The sequence below is a fragment of the Rhinopithecus bieti genome, unplaced genomic scaffold (assembly GCF_001698545.2).
Source record: "Rhinopithecus bieti isolate Rb0 unplaced genomic scaffold, ASM169854v2 scaffold_1014, whole genome shotgun sequence".
NCBI classification, from domain to species: domain Eukaryota; kingdom Metazoa; phylum Chordata; class Mammalia; order Primates; family Cercopithecidae; genus Rhinopithecus; species Rhinopithecus bieti.
This window is the reverse complement of record NW_016803499.1, coordinates 5,430,259-5,443,981: the sequence shown is the minus strand read 5'-3', so window position 1 is coordinate 5,443,981 and position 13,723 is coordinate 5,430,259. Positions and strand designations below refer to the sequence as shown.

The 13,723-nt window shown below is 58.1% G+C and overlaps 1 long non-coding RNA gene across 1 annotated transcript; it reads right to left on the bottom strand.

Moving 5' to 3' along the window:
• Positions 1 to 225: 225 nt before the first annotated feature.
• SLC67A1-AS (SLC67A1 antisense RNA) lies at positions 226 to 13,187 on the bottom strand. The gene is made up of 2 exons (XR_014485109.1): positions 13,010 to 13,187; positions 226 to 2,373 (listed from the first exon to the last, which is right to left on the bottom strand). It is a non-coding gene; the product is annotated as an SLC67A1 antisense RNA (long non-coding RNA).
• Between the last annotated feature and the right edge of the window lie 536 nt (positions 13,188 to 13,723).

The window sequence follows — 13,723 nt, the reverse complement described above, 5'->3', positions numbered from 1 at the left end:
CGGGTCCAGTGTCCGGCCAGGCCCAGCTCGACCCCGGCCCGGTCCGGACCCCGGCGCCCAGCTCCGTCCCGCGCTCGCCCCTGGGCCTCCTGCGCCAGCTGACAGGGCTTGGACCCGCCGCTGCCAGCTCGGCCCTGGCCTGCGCCGGATGGGGTCTTCGGCTGCCCCCGCGCGGCTGCTGCTGCTGCTGGTGCTGCTGCTGGTGTCCTTTCCAGGGCTCCGCGCACCTGGAGCCCTCACACACCTGCTGGCCCTGAAGCCCTCGAGTCGGGAGGGAGGACAGGGGTCAGCTCCACTCTTTCCCCGAGGGACCATGTGTGGGACACCTTGAGAGACTCCCACCAGCCCCCTGGAGCTGCAGTCTGAAGCCGCTATCTGCAGAGGCCCACCCTGCCCAGTAGATGGAACAGAGGCTGAGCCCACCATGTCACTGTCCGGGGTCCCAGCCCTTCTCAGCCTTGGGCCAGACACTGCAGCCCCGGAATCTGCCTGTCCAGGCTAGCTGGAGGCAGTTGTACTGGGTAAAAGTGAAAGATCTGCCCGAGGTCACAGGGGAAGGGGCTGTGAAGGAGCATGCCCCTCCCCCGCCTGCAGCCCTTCCTGGTACAGACCTTGGTCGTGCGCGCACGCACACACACACACACACACAGTGCTTCACCCCCGCCAGGCCAGACCAAGAGAGACCATTATTTCCCACTGCCTCCCTTTTGACCCACCTACCATAAGGCAGGAAGCCCCCTCCTGAGACCAGGAGCCTCCCAGGTCGGGAGGGGGACTGTCAGACACCTGTTGGAGGGTCCAGCAGCCCATGAGCTCTAAGCCCCTATCTCAGGTGAGCCTGTGAGCCAGCCAGAGAGACATCTGGGAGGGAGGGAAGGTGAGGTCCCCTGAACCCCAACCAGCCTTCCTCTGAGTCCCAAGACACCCCCACCCCCATGAAATGCTGTGACAATCGTGCAGATGCAGCTGGGGGAGCAGGGCTGGTCTTCTGGGTCTTGGGGAAGAGAGATCTGAAGTGAGGGGGGCGAACTGGACAGGACAGGGTGTTAACCCAGGAGAGGGGCCAGAGCCACTCTTGGCTCTTGGCAGAACCAAAAGCGACAATTTATGTTGATTTCATATTCTTCTCTGCGCACAATTTACAAATTTCCCACAACAAGCACAGATGTCACAGTTTTCATCTTAGGAAAACAGAGAAGCTGAAGAAGGCTCCCCAGGCCTTGCGAACCCCTCAAGCAGGGCTCATATCAACTGGCCTGGGGGCAGAAAGAGGCAGAGTCTAGTCTGCTCCATGCCCCTGTGCCACCACCTCCCCAGAGACTAGGAGCAAAGGGCCAGAGTGGGTAGTGACCTAGTGGCGCCTGGATACCCACACTCCAACCATCAGGACTAACTGGCCCTGGTGACAGCCCTCAGAGGGTGTAGCTACCATCGTCCTGTGTTAGAGAAAACCAGCAGACACTTCGCGTCAGCCGCTGAGGCCGCACAGCTGGAAGGAAGCAGGCTCGGAACTCCCAGGCTGCCTGGCTTTCTGGTTTGGTTTCCACTTAGGTTTCCTACTTTTATTTTTCCACTTTACCAGCCCAATTACAGAGGCAAACCCAGTGCTGTGGGGACTCCTCTGTCTTGGCTTCATTAGAAGCCGAGAGGTGACCTGCTGTAAGTCTGTCTCTCTGAATTTTATCAAGGATGGTACCTAGTAGCTTATGAAACCTGCACATCCCAAGAGCGGGACTGCATTCCCCCAGCCCGAGCCAGGGACACACCTGGAGTAAGCCACCCCAGGAGCTGGGGGCTGGGAGTTCCAGGCTCTGAGAAGAGGCCCAATGGACCCAGAAGCAAGCAAACATCTGTCTGGGTGCTACAATCAGGCTCTATTTTTGTAATTAAAATGTATCCAAAGGGAAAAAAGAAACAAAAGGAACAATATTTGTACTCTATGTTGCTGCAGAGAGCAGGACTGGGGAGGGGGTGCTGGTCCCAAGGGGTGGGCTGTGCTGTGCCCCAAATCCTGCAAGCCCAGGAGTAGGGGGGGCCTCTGTGGAGGGTCGTGAGTTCCGGGCCCTTGTGTGCATGTTCACGTCCTGTCATTCTTGCCCCCAGCCGAGAGAGCAGCAGAGGAAAGGCAGTACATCCACCAGCCTTTGCATTCTCCTCGGAGCACACAGACATTTTCCTGCTATGTTGCACACAAGTGGGCCGCGGGACCCGTTTTGGCCAGGAACCTTGTCAGGAACTCTACACCACTTCCAGGCAGTCGCGTCCAAGCGGCCCAGGCAGTCCTTCTGCGCCCTCTGCTGGCCAGATGGAGGCTCCAGACCCGGCGGGGCCATCAGGAGAGAACAAGCAAGCGCCCTCTGCACACTGCATTGCCTGTGTTGGGCACAAACAATAAACTTTTATTGCATCTTAACCCACTAGAAATGTAGGCTTGTCCATCACAGTGGGGTGTTACATACCCTAATATGTAGGGAAGGCATAGGTAGATTTCAGTTGGCCTTTTACAGATAAGGAAACCAAGGCTTGAGAAGATTCAAACCTTTCTGCAGCCGTGGCTCACACCTACACCCTCAATACTTTGGGAGACCAGGGCGGGTGGCTCGCTTGAGCCCAGGAGTTCCAGACAAGCCTGGGCAACACAGAGAAACCCCATCTCTACAGATATTTTAAAAATTAGCTGGGTGTGGTGGCACGTGCCTGTGGTCCCAGCTACTTGGGAGGCTGAGGTGGGAGGACTGCTTGAGCCCAGGAGGTCAAGGCTATAGTGAGCCATGATCGTGCCAGTACCCTCCAGCCTGGATGACAGAGTGAGACACCCTCTCAGAAAGAAGAAGAAGAAGAAGAAGAAGAAGAAGAAGAAGAAGAAGAAGAAGAAGAGGAGGAGGAGGAAGAGGAGGAGGAGGAGGAGGAGGAAGAAGAAGAAGAAGAAGAAGAAGGGGAAGAGGAGGAAGGGGAGGAGGAAGAGGAGGAGGAGGAGGAGGAGGAGGAAGACAACTTGCTGCACAAGCAGCTAAGGCAGGATTAACCTGCAGCCCTCACTGCTGTACATTCCTGCTAGGAAAGGCCCAGAAGCCAGAGACGCCTAGGTCCCTATCCTGGTGGATCTTCGTGCTGGAGTCATTAAACCAGCTATTTCCCAGGGGCCACCCAGGGGCCAGTCCTCACCACAACCTCATGGGTCAATGTTGTGCGCCCACTTTACAGCCAAGGAGACAGAGGCTTCCAGAGGCAAACACACTGGCCCATGAGTAGCAGAGCCAGGGTAGGCCCAGGAAGCCCTGTCCTTGGCCACATGTGCTTTCTGGTGGGTGACCTCCACTCCAGTGCCTCCCTGGCTGCCTGAGGCCTCCTCTTCCCGGGTGTGGCAGCTGTACAGCTGCCTTGTCGGCATGTTCATGGCCCCATCAGGAATGTGTGCTGCAGGTGGCTTCACAGGGCTAAGAATGCCTGTCCTAGGTCAGGCCCAATCCCTACCCAGAGCCCCAGGGAACCCAAATTCTGGGACACAGGACACCCGGCCGGCGGGCCAATAGCCCCTATCAGGGAGTGACCAAGGACAGGCCGGGAGCTTTTCTTTTCCCTCTGACCCATGGTGAAACCTGCCTTGGGCCTGTTCCCTGGGTTCTGAGGCCCTGAGCTATCTGTCTTCAAACAAACGAAGGCCTCAAAGAATGTTCCATTGAGCCATGGGCCCCATATCATCCATCAATCACAGAGGGCTGGAGAATGCAGGCACAGGGTCAAGGTGGGTAGAAGGTGAGGGCTGGACACCACATGAATCTCTGCTGATCCAGGGCCCACTAGAGTCTCTGGGTACCCGGAGCCTGCCCTCAGCAGCACCACCCTCCCGCAGCACCCCAGGGATCCTGCAAGAGGTGTCTGTGCCCTTCCCAGCTGCCTCCCCAGCTGCTCTCCAGGTGGTGCCCTTTGGAGAGGGATATTATAAACAATGACAACGCTCGCTGGCTTCATCTTGTTCCTGCTCAGGGCCCTGCCCTAACCCAGGGTTAAGCTCGTTGCCTCATTTAATCCTTCCGAGACCCCTGAGAGGGAGGTGTGTTCATGCCCATTTTGCAAGGGACAGGACTAAGGCTCCCAGAGGTTAAGCCACCTGCCTGAGATCGCTGAGACTTGAGGTTGGCTCTGCCTTTCCCCCAGCCTGAGCCCCTCCATAGGACTTCTGTGCGGGAACAAGAAAGCAGGAATGGAAAGAAGTCAAGGGCCCTGGGAATCTCCCCTGACATCCCCCACCCCAAGCACTAGAGCCAGGGCTGGGCATCTGTGCAGGGTATAACCCTGCCCGGGGATGCCTGACTCTGGAAAGGCCACCCCTTTGGCCTCAAACCACATCACCCAGCAGCAGGTCCTCAGACCAGCCCTGGACAGGAGCTTGACTGGCTCTGTCCCCAAAGGCCGGAGAGACCCCTGCCCCCGCTGAGCCTCCACCTTCCCATCCATAAGATGGGGTGGGGAGTCATCCAGCCCAGAGGCCCCAGAGGCCCCAGGGGCATGGGGAGTGACAGATTAACCCAAGCCCCCCCTCCCGCAACAGGCAGCTCAGCACAAACTTGGCGGGGGGCCATGCTGGGCCAGAAGAGCTCCCCCGCACCAGTTTCCCGCGCAAGGCTCACCCCGCCCCCCAGGACAGGCTGTTCTTGGAGCAGCTGCCAGGCACGTCCTCCGCAGGTGCCGGCCTCCCTCCAGTGACGCGGCCACATGCGGCACAAGCTCCGATTACAGGGACGGCCTTGTGCTGGGGGTTCGGCCGGGGGTCCTCACTCCCCAGGAACCGATGGGTGGAGCTGGGCAGGCCCTGAGGGGAGGCACAGTGGGAATAGGGAACAGTCACCCCTGCTCCAGAACAGGACCAGGGGCTGCTTTCCTTGGGGTCTGGAAGAGAGGGACCCCACTGATCCCAGCCTGCCTGAGACTTTGCTGGTTTCGGCACTGAATGTCCCAGGAAACTAAGGGCCACTGGTCATCCTGGGCTCCACACGGCTCCTTTCTGGGCTAGGAAGGGAGCTCTTGGGCTAGGAAGCAGGTACCGAGGAGGGTCTCAAGGACACATGGGGACCTATGTCAGACACCCCTGCAGCCAGCTCTGAGCTCACCAGGCCTTTCCTCCTCTCCCTGCCAACCCACAGGACACAGACACAGGGGTCCCAGGCCCAGTGGCTCACTTCTTCAGGGAAACAGCCGGAAAAACAAATGTGGTGTGAGCAGGTCTCCCTTCCCACCAAGCCTCCTGACTCACTGCTGGAGCTGGGGGAGACCCCTGTGACCAGCATGCCCTGCCCACAGGTTACACCAGGGCCCCAAGGCCTCTCCAAGCCACTCCCTCCCACCCTGCTTTCCACACCCAAGCCACAGTGTTCAGAGAAGCTCAGGGCCTATTCGAAATGCCAGAGAGTGGGGATGCCTCCAGACAGGTGGCATGAGGGCCCCCAGATGCACTGCACCACTCCCTTCTTCATGCAGGAGGAGAGGCCTGCAGTTACTGAGGAAGCCCCACCCCTACTGGGCCCTTGCGCGTGAAGGGGCTTCCCAGGCCTTGAGGGAGACTTTATTTTAGATGTCAGTCAAAAGCGCCTGCTACATGGCGTGACCTCTCTGAGTCCTGTTACTCTCCTGTGCAGGAAACTGAGGCCCAGAGAGATGGAGTGACTGGCCCACGGTACCCCAGCAAGTCAGACGATGAAGCCACCTCCTGCCCTGGCTGGGGTCCTGCCCCACTGACCTCCAGGGTCAGAAAGGGAGGGAAGTCCCCATCACTTCACTCCTTCCTTCTTTCCTTCCTTCCTTCCTTCCTTCCTCCCTCCCTCCCATTTTCCACCTCCTCCTGGCCGAGTTTTGAAGCCAGGGCAGTCGGCCAGACCCAGCGCAGAGGCCAGGAGGTGACGGCAGGCCTGCCCTGGCCGCCTCCCAGGTGGCTGCGCCCCACAGGCGAGGGCTGCTCAGAGTAGATACTCGACCAAGAGGTTGCCTGTGCCCCCTTCCCCAGCCACAGGGGCAGCCACTGGAACCTGGCAGCCTCAGGGCTGAAGCTGGGTGCCTGCTGCCCCCTGGTGTCCCAAAACCACACAGCCACCAGGACCCCCACCCACCTCATTCATGCCTCACACCTGGGGGTGACTTGGGCCAGGGCCTTGCTCTCTGACCCCGAGTCCCCTCAAGTCTAAGATGGGGGCTCTACCCAGTGTGGCTTCCCAGGCTGCAGCGGGCAGGAGCGCGTTTTTCACAAAACCCCAACCCATCAGATCTGGGGGTGGGGCAGTGTCAGTGGCACCTCAGTGGGAAACAGCACGTGGACCTCGCCCGTCTCTAGGGGGTGGGGGAGGGGAGACAAAGAGCCCGCTCTGCGGAGAGGTGGGTACCCGCCCTGCCACCCCTCCCCCGTTTCCTCTCTGCTCCCTCTGCCCCTCCTCCCCTCCCTCCTCCTTCCTTCCCTCCTCATCCCCAGCTCCTCCTCTTCCTCTTCCTGCCCTGTCCCCCCGCAGGCCCGGCCGGCAGCCCGGCGCCCTCTGCCTTCGTTCCCGCCACTGGCGCTGCTGCCCGGAGACCCTAGGTGACAGCCAGCCCCCAAGGCGGCAGCCTGTCGGGCCTGCACCTGCCCACTGCGTGGTCACTACCTGGGCACATGTGGACACTCACACCCTTCAGTCCTGAGCACAATTGTGCCCTGGCTGCTTCAGAACAACAAGGAATCACAGTCCCGCTTCTGGCTGGGAGCTGGGGGCCAGCAATCAGGGCAGCTGGGGAAGTGGTTAAGGACGTGGCAGCACACAGGCTGGGCTCAGAGAGTGAGCAGAGATGGGCCTAGGGGAGGGGGCTGGAGAGGGTTGCAGGGCTTGGGGCTGCAGCTCAGGAACTGGCTTCACCTTGGAGGCTATCAGACCTGCTCCTCAGCATTGGCCCAGCAAGGGGAATAGCATGGGGAACAGGGGACAGGCACTGCCTGGCCAGCAGCAAATGCATAGGCTGTGGAGTCGGGCAGAGCATCTTCCTTGTACTAGCTGTGTGTCCTTGGGCAAGTTGCTTAGCCTCTCTGTGCCTCTTCTTTCTCATCTGTAAAGTAGCAGCCTTCTTAAGGACACCACTACCCTCACCATCACAGCATCTCCCTCCAACCTAGGGGGGCAGGCAGGGCAGAGACCTGCCACTGGCCACCCCTCCAGCTGTGCTGCAATGAAAACTGGACATTCACTCTATACCCAAGGACGTGGGCTGGCGGGGAGGAAAGGCACCTACACCCCCTTCACGTAAACAGGCAGGCAGGGTGAAACAGGTCTGGTTTGTTTGTTTATTTTTGAGATGGAGTCTCGCCCTGTTGCCCAGGCTGGAGTGCAGTGGCTCGATCTTGGCTCACTGCAATTTCTGCCTCCCAGGTTCAAGCAATTCTGCCTCAGCCTCCCAAGTAGCTGGGATTACAGATGCCCACCACCACACCTGGTTAATTTTTGTATTTTTAGTAGAGCCAGGGTTTCACCATTTTGGCCAGGCTGGTCTCAAACTCTTGACCTCATGATCCACCTGCCTCAGCCTCCCAAAGTGCTGGGATTACAGGCATAAGCCACCATGCCCAGCCTAGGATGAAATGTTATCTAAATGACGAGCAGTTTGGGCAGTGAACCCCACATTTGTCAGAGTTCAGGACAGTCCGTGGGATTCGGGTCACTATGACTCTGATGCATCAGTCTTCACGCCAGCCCTGAGTGAGCACTGAGGCACACATGCCCAGTGCCCAGCAGTGGCCCCATCCCCTAGCTGCTGGTCAGTACCAGCTGCCACTGCAGCACACCCTCTCTGCCAGGCAGCCTCATGCCATGCACTTTATGTGCAAATGATCTTGTCTGATCTTCACAAGCGTCCTGTGAGGCAGGGATTAACGTTGTCCCCATTTCACAGATGGGGAAACTGAGGTTCAAGAGTTCCAGACTCATGCAAGGCCTGGTCAATGGTGAAGATGCCAGCCTGCTGGGGCTGGCTGCAGAGTGCATGTATAAGTGCTGGGCCCTGTCATAAGCACAGGCCCCTGGCACGCATGCTGACTGCTGGGGATTTTAAGATTGGGGCCCCCTGCTGAGCCCAGTCTACAACTGCCCCCTTCCCTGGGTGCTCCAGGTTTCAATTTGAAGCAATTAGTGAATTGAGCTCATGTGGGGTCTTATTTGTATTTGTATTTGCTTTTGGGTTTTTGGATTTTTTTGCGGGGAGGGTTGGGGTTTTATTGAGACAGACTCTTGCCCAGGCCAGAGTGGAGTGGCACAATCTCGGCTCACTGCAGCCTCCACCTCCCAGGTTCACGATTCTCCCGCCTCAGCCTCTCAAGTAGCTGGGATGACAGGCATGCGCCACCACACCCAGCCAATTTTTTGTATTTTTAGTAGAGACGGGGCTTTGCCTTGTTGGCTAGGCTGGTCAACTGGCCTCAAGCGATCTGCTGGCCTCAGCCTCCCAAAGTGCTGGGATTACAAGCGTGAGCCACCTCGCAGGGCCCTGTATTTGGATATTAGCCATGGCAGCCTGGCAGATGTTGCTGAGGGTGTCTGGGCACCTGGACCAGGGCCTGGTGGCCTGAGCAGCGCCTCCTCCTCAAATGTCAAATTGAGGCCTGGACTAGGGGTGTCTGATTTATGGCCTCACCTGTCTGTCTATCCATTCAGCAATATCTCCCTGGGACCTCAGGGGCGACTGTGCCTTCAGGGGCTTCCGGGTGGGCAGGCAGAAGCAGAAATAAGTATACAAGGCAGGCCGGTGTCCAGGTTGCATCATGAAGGAGAGGATGGGGGATTTTCAGGGCAATGACTTGTGCCAAGACCCAAGAATGGAAGGGAAGGGACGTACAGGCAAGGGAACCATTCCAGGCAGGGCACAAAGGCACAGAGCCATCCAAAGATGAGTGCAGGGCAGGCAGTGCTTGAAGCTGGAGCTCTCTATCTCTCATGCTGCTTTGGTTTGCAAAATGTGGTGTGATCCAGTGGGGGCTGAGGGGCCAGGGCTCTGGGGCTGGCAGTCCCGGAAGCAGAGCAGTGTCACCAGAAGTCCGGGGTGAGAACCACCAGAGTTTTAGAAACTCACCCAGCCAGGTCCAGGGTGCCCGGAGCAGAGAAGGGAGGCTGCTACGTCTCACTGAGATGCCAGTGTGGCTGCTCCCAGTGGAAACCAAATAGCCAGGTTCCCTGAAGCTGCCAGCAAGTCTAGGGGCAGGAAGGACAGGTGAGAGCTGAGGGCCTCCAAGGGTCAGAAGTAATTGCATGGGTTTTGTGACTTCTCATCTTGCTTCTTGGAAATCCTTCCTGCTTCTTTCTGGATTCCCTACTGAATTCTGACAGTTCTAAAAGACCTAGAAGCTGGGCACCATGGCTCGGCTCATGCCTGTAATTCCAGTGGGAGGATCACTTGAGGCCAGAAGTTCAAGACCAGCCTGGGCAACATAGCAAGATCTTGTCTCTATTAAAAAAAATTTTTTTTTTAATTAGCTGGGTGTGGTGGTATTCATACGCAGTCCCAGCTACTAGGAACACTGAGGCAGGAGGATCACTTGAACCCAGGAGTTCAAGGTGGTGGTGAGCTGTGATCACACCACTGCACTCCAGCCTGGGTGACAGGGCAAGACCTTGTCTTATAAAAAATAAAATAAAGAGACCCTGGATATGGGTTAGATGGTGAGAGCTTGGGGCTGTCCTTTGTTCCTGGGGGACAAGGGACTGGGACCAAAGGAGGCTGAGGCCGAGGGAGACGTGTGTACCTAAAAGATAGGCAGTAGCTAAGCTCCAGGCCCTCAGGCAGGTGCCTGTGGGGGGACAGAGGCACTGGTGGCCATGCCACCTATCCTAACTGAGTTTCCCAGTTCTGGCTGGTGAGCAGGTGCGAGGCTGCTCTTTCAGGACCCTGTTCTAAGGCACATCTCTTCCTGATTCCATGATGCCCTTGACATGCGCATACACGCTCACATGCACACGTACACATGCACACACACCCCACCACGGCCCTTGCCAGGCTGGGACCACCAACTGCTGGCTCCTCCCCCTGCCTCCCTGGATGGACATCCGTCCTTTGCAGGAGCTGTTCTTCCTTCTTCCTGAGTCCTGAGGTCGGGCAAGGCATCCCTCAAGGGAGTCCGCAGGTTGGGCCCACCGCCCCGCAGTTCCCAGTTTCTATGCCATTGCCTGGCTACCTCCCCAACCTCCACCATCGTCCCTTCCTGCCTCCAGGTCAAGGACCGGGGAGAGTCCATCTGGCCTCCAGGGTCCCATGAGGGGAGGTGACCCAGTTTGTCCAGAGCTGTCCCAATTTTGGCATGGGAAATCCTACATCCCAAAACTCCTCAGTCCCGAGCAAACCAGGTCTCCCCCAAGCAATGAGTGAGCTTCCTAGAGCAGGGTCCCAGCGCCTCCACCCATGTCCTCTGGTCCCTTGGCCTGTGGTATGAGAAAGGGGACGTGGGCTACTCCAGACTATACCCTCGCTGTCCCCCAAAGGCCCCAAGGGCTCCAGTCTTCAGGCCTCACACTGGATGCCTCCCCCATGGGGCCATCTGGGCCTTTATCTCCTTCAGCTGTGGCTGTTGGCCAGCGTGAACCCAAGTGCGTGAACCATAGCCCACCATGTTGGAGCCCCCAGGTCCAGGCTCATAGTGGAGCCCAGTGAGGGGAGGGTACTCGCCCATCCAGGACCCCAGGCCTCTCACCAAAGCCCATAGCAGGTTGCTGCCCTTCCTCCATTTGGACACTGGTGTCAGGGACTGGGCCCTTGGCCCTAAGCCTGTCTGGGGTCCCTAGTTCACTAGAGGCCAGTGGAGAAGCCCCTGTTAGCAGAGCCTCCTCCGGGAACATGCTGCCCTGGCCCTAAAGGCCACAATTCCACAAACTTCTCACGGGATGTGTCTGAGTCCAATGCCTAGCCCGGTAAGAACAAACCCTGGATGAGGTCCAGCCCCTGCCCCTCCTCCTAAAAGTCTTTGCCCAAACTCCAGTCCCAGAAGAGCATTCATAGAGTCCAGTTCTAGAAGGTTCCTCAGCACCTGACAGCTCACTTCCTCAAGTGTCATCTGCAGAGTCGGGGCCTAGCAGGTGAGAGGCAGAGTGGGCACCACCAGGCCTCCCCAGGGCTATCTGACAAGCCTAGCCCCTTTGGGCTGAGGGCTGACCCCTGGGGCCCAAGAATACCAGGCCAGGGGGTGAAGGACCTTTGACCCCAGCCTCCCAGACTCTTAACCTGACACCTCCCAGATGAAGCCGAGGCCAGGCACCCAGTGCCTACAGCAGGCTGGAGGTGCCTCATAAGACTGTGGTTCCCAGGACAACATACCAAGCCTGGGGTGCTGGGATGGAACCTCACAGGGTGTCAGACACAGACCCCACTGTGGGATCCAGGCAGCCCCCACTGACCAAGGTCTGCAACCACACCTCACCTGGTTGAGAAGGTGTGAGGTGGGTGGGAACGGAGGTTCGGGCAGGTGGGAGTCACATCCAACCAGGCCTCAACTCTAGTCCCGTCCCAGGCAAAACCTTGCTGGCTTTGTTGAGACAGGCCCTTAGAGAATCATAGGAGTAAGAGTAGGAAGCCTCAAGGAGAACACATTCACTTCGCCCGCGGAGGAATGGCGAAGGCCAGACCCCTCCCCACTCCTTCCAGATCACCCTTCTGTCCTCTGCAGCATCACTCTTTAAAATCTGAAAATTGTAAACAAAGGTTTTCTCTCTTCATCCCACTTCCCCTCCAGCCACAGTCCCGTTTCTCAGCCCCCTTTTGGTGCAAAACCCTTCAGAAGGGTGTCCAGCCCATTCCTCCTGCTTGAATCCCGAGGGTCAGCCCCTGTGCCCATGACACTCTTGCCAAAGCCACCAGTGACTCCAGCGCTCGGCCCTAGGGAGGCTCCCAGGCCTCCACTCACCTGCCTCTCCTCTCCAGGCCTGGCTCCTTTATTTTTCCCTCCCTTTCCCTGGTCAGAGCCCCGGCCACCTCCTCCTCATGCTGGAGTCCAGCCTTAGCCCTTGGCCCCTCTCCTCTCTAGCCCCATCCATTCCTGGTCATCTCATCCAGGGTGGGAGCTCTAAACAAGACCTCAGCGTGAATGACACCCTCACGTCCAGCTCAGACCACAGTCGCAAACTGCACACTCTGCCCTCTCTTCTGGCCCACAGGCCCCTCCCCTACAGGGTTCCCTCCCCTCATGTCACCCCCAGCCACCCCTTCTCAGCAGCCTCGCCCTGGAGGCCCCCTCAGTTGGCCCTCTCAGCCCAGGCCCCAATCAGCAGGAAGCCTGTCAACCCTCCTTCCAGGGAGGTTCCAAACCTGCCCCTCGAATCCCCCCATGGCCCATCCAAGTCCACACCACCTCTCATCTGGACCACGGCAGAGACCTCCTGCACCGCCCCCTCCCCTCAATCCCTCATCAGCACATCAGCCAGAGGCTCCCTGGAGGACAGAAGGGGCTGAGAACCCTGCAGCAGTGTCCACTGCACACACAGGAAGAACTCAAGTGCCCATAGGTGGTGAGTTACTTTCTTATGCATTGTGGTGACCCGGATCATCTGCCTCCCCGAAACCTGCACATGTACTCTAATAATGCAAGCTACCAACGGGTGGTCACCTTTGCCAGCTGTCATCCCAAACAGCTGGCACGGGGCATGCACACAGTAGGTGCTTAATAAATGTGTGTTGGGTTAAGATAGGCCCAAAGCCATTTCAAATGTCCAGGCAGTGGTGTAGGCAGGGGTCAGCTCTGAAGCTGGCCTCCTCTCATTCAGGAGACCCTCAGAGGTCCCAGCCTCCAGGGTGAGGCCATCAGAGCAACACTTCTCAGTGCACATCTGGCTGTGTCCCTGCCAGCCCTAATAGGGTGACCCCTCTCTCCAGACTCACTTTCTGCCCCATCACCCCACTGTACACCCTTGGTGCAGGCCCCTTCCAGTGGCTCAGCTTCCTGAACACTCCAAGCCTGGGCTCACCTCTAAGCCATTATCCAGGCTATTCTCTCGGCCAGGATGCCCTTCCCACACCCGACCTTTAAGACTGGTTGAGGCAGCACCTCCTCTGAGCAGCCTTCTCTCCCAAACCTGAGCCCAGATGAGATAAGGCACTTCCTTCCTCCAGTCAGCCTGGATCCCCTCATCTGGCAGAACCGTTGCCCTGCTTCTCCGAAGCGGTGAACGCCCTAGGGCTGGAGACGCACAGGCTCACTGGCCCATAACCAAAGCTGCTTCCTCTGGAGGAGGAAGTCCAGGGGTCCCAGAGTTCTACTTGCTTCTTTCTTCACCCAGCCCAAAGGGCAATTTTCCCACATTCCCTCAGAAACAGGAAGTTCCCCTACCCACACCAAGCCTGTTCATGACAAAAAAAAAAAAAAAAAAAGTCTATCCAATTTCCTCTGCTCAACCAGTTCCCCGGCTACCTGAGACCCTGCTTCACCTGGAGGAAGACAGTGTAAGTTCCCAGGATCCCCGCCACCCCTCAGTGCCAGAGGACCCTCAGCCTCCCTCGGGCACCTCTGGGTAGTTTGGTAACTCATCCCATCGCCTTCTGCCACTTCACCCTCTAAGCCCTCCCCAGGGAACCCAGGAGGCGTCTGGAAGCTGTTGGGGACAGTCCCTCACACCTGCCCCATGGAGTAAGGGTTCATGTGGATGCCCATCCTCTCCCAGGAGTCCCAAATCTAAGACACTCTGAGACTCCTGTCATCCACCCCCACCTTCCTCTGCGGGCCTTTCTGTGCAGTCCT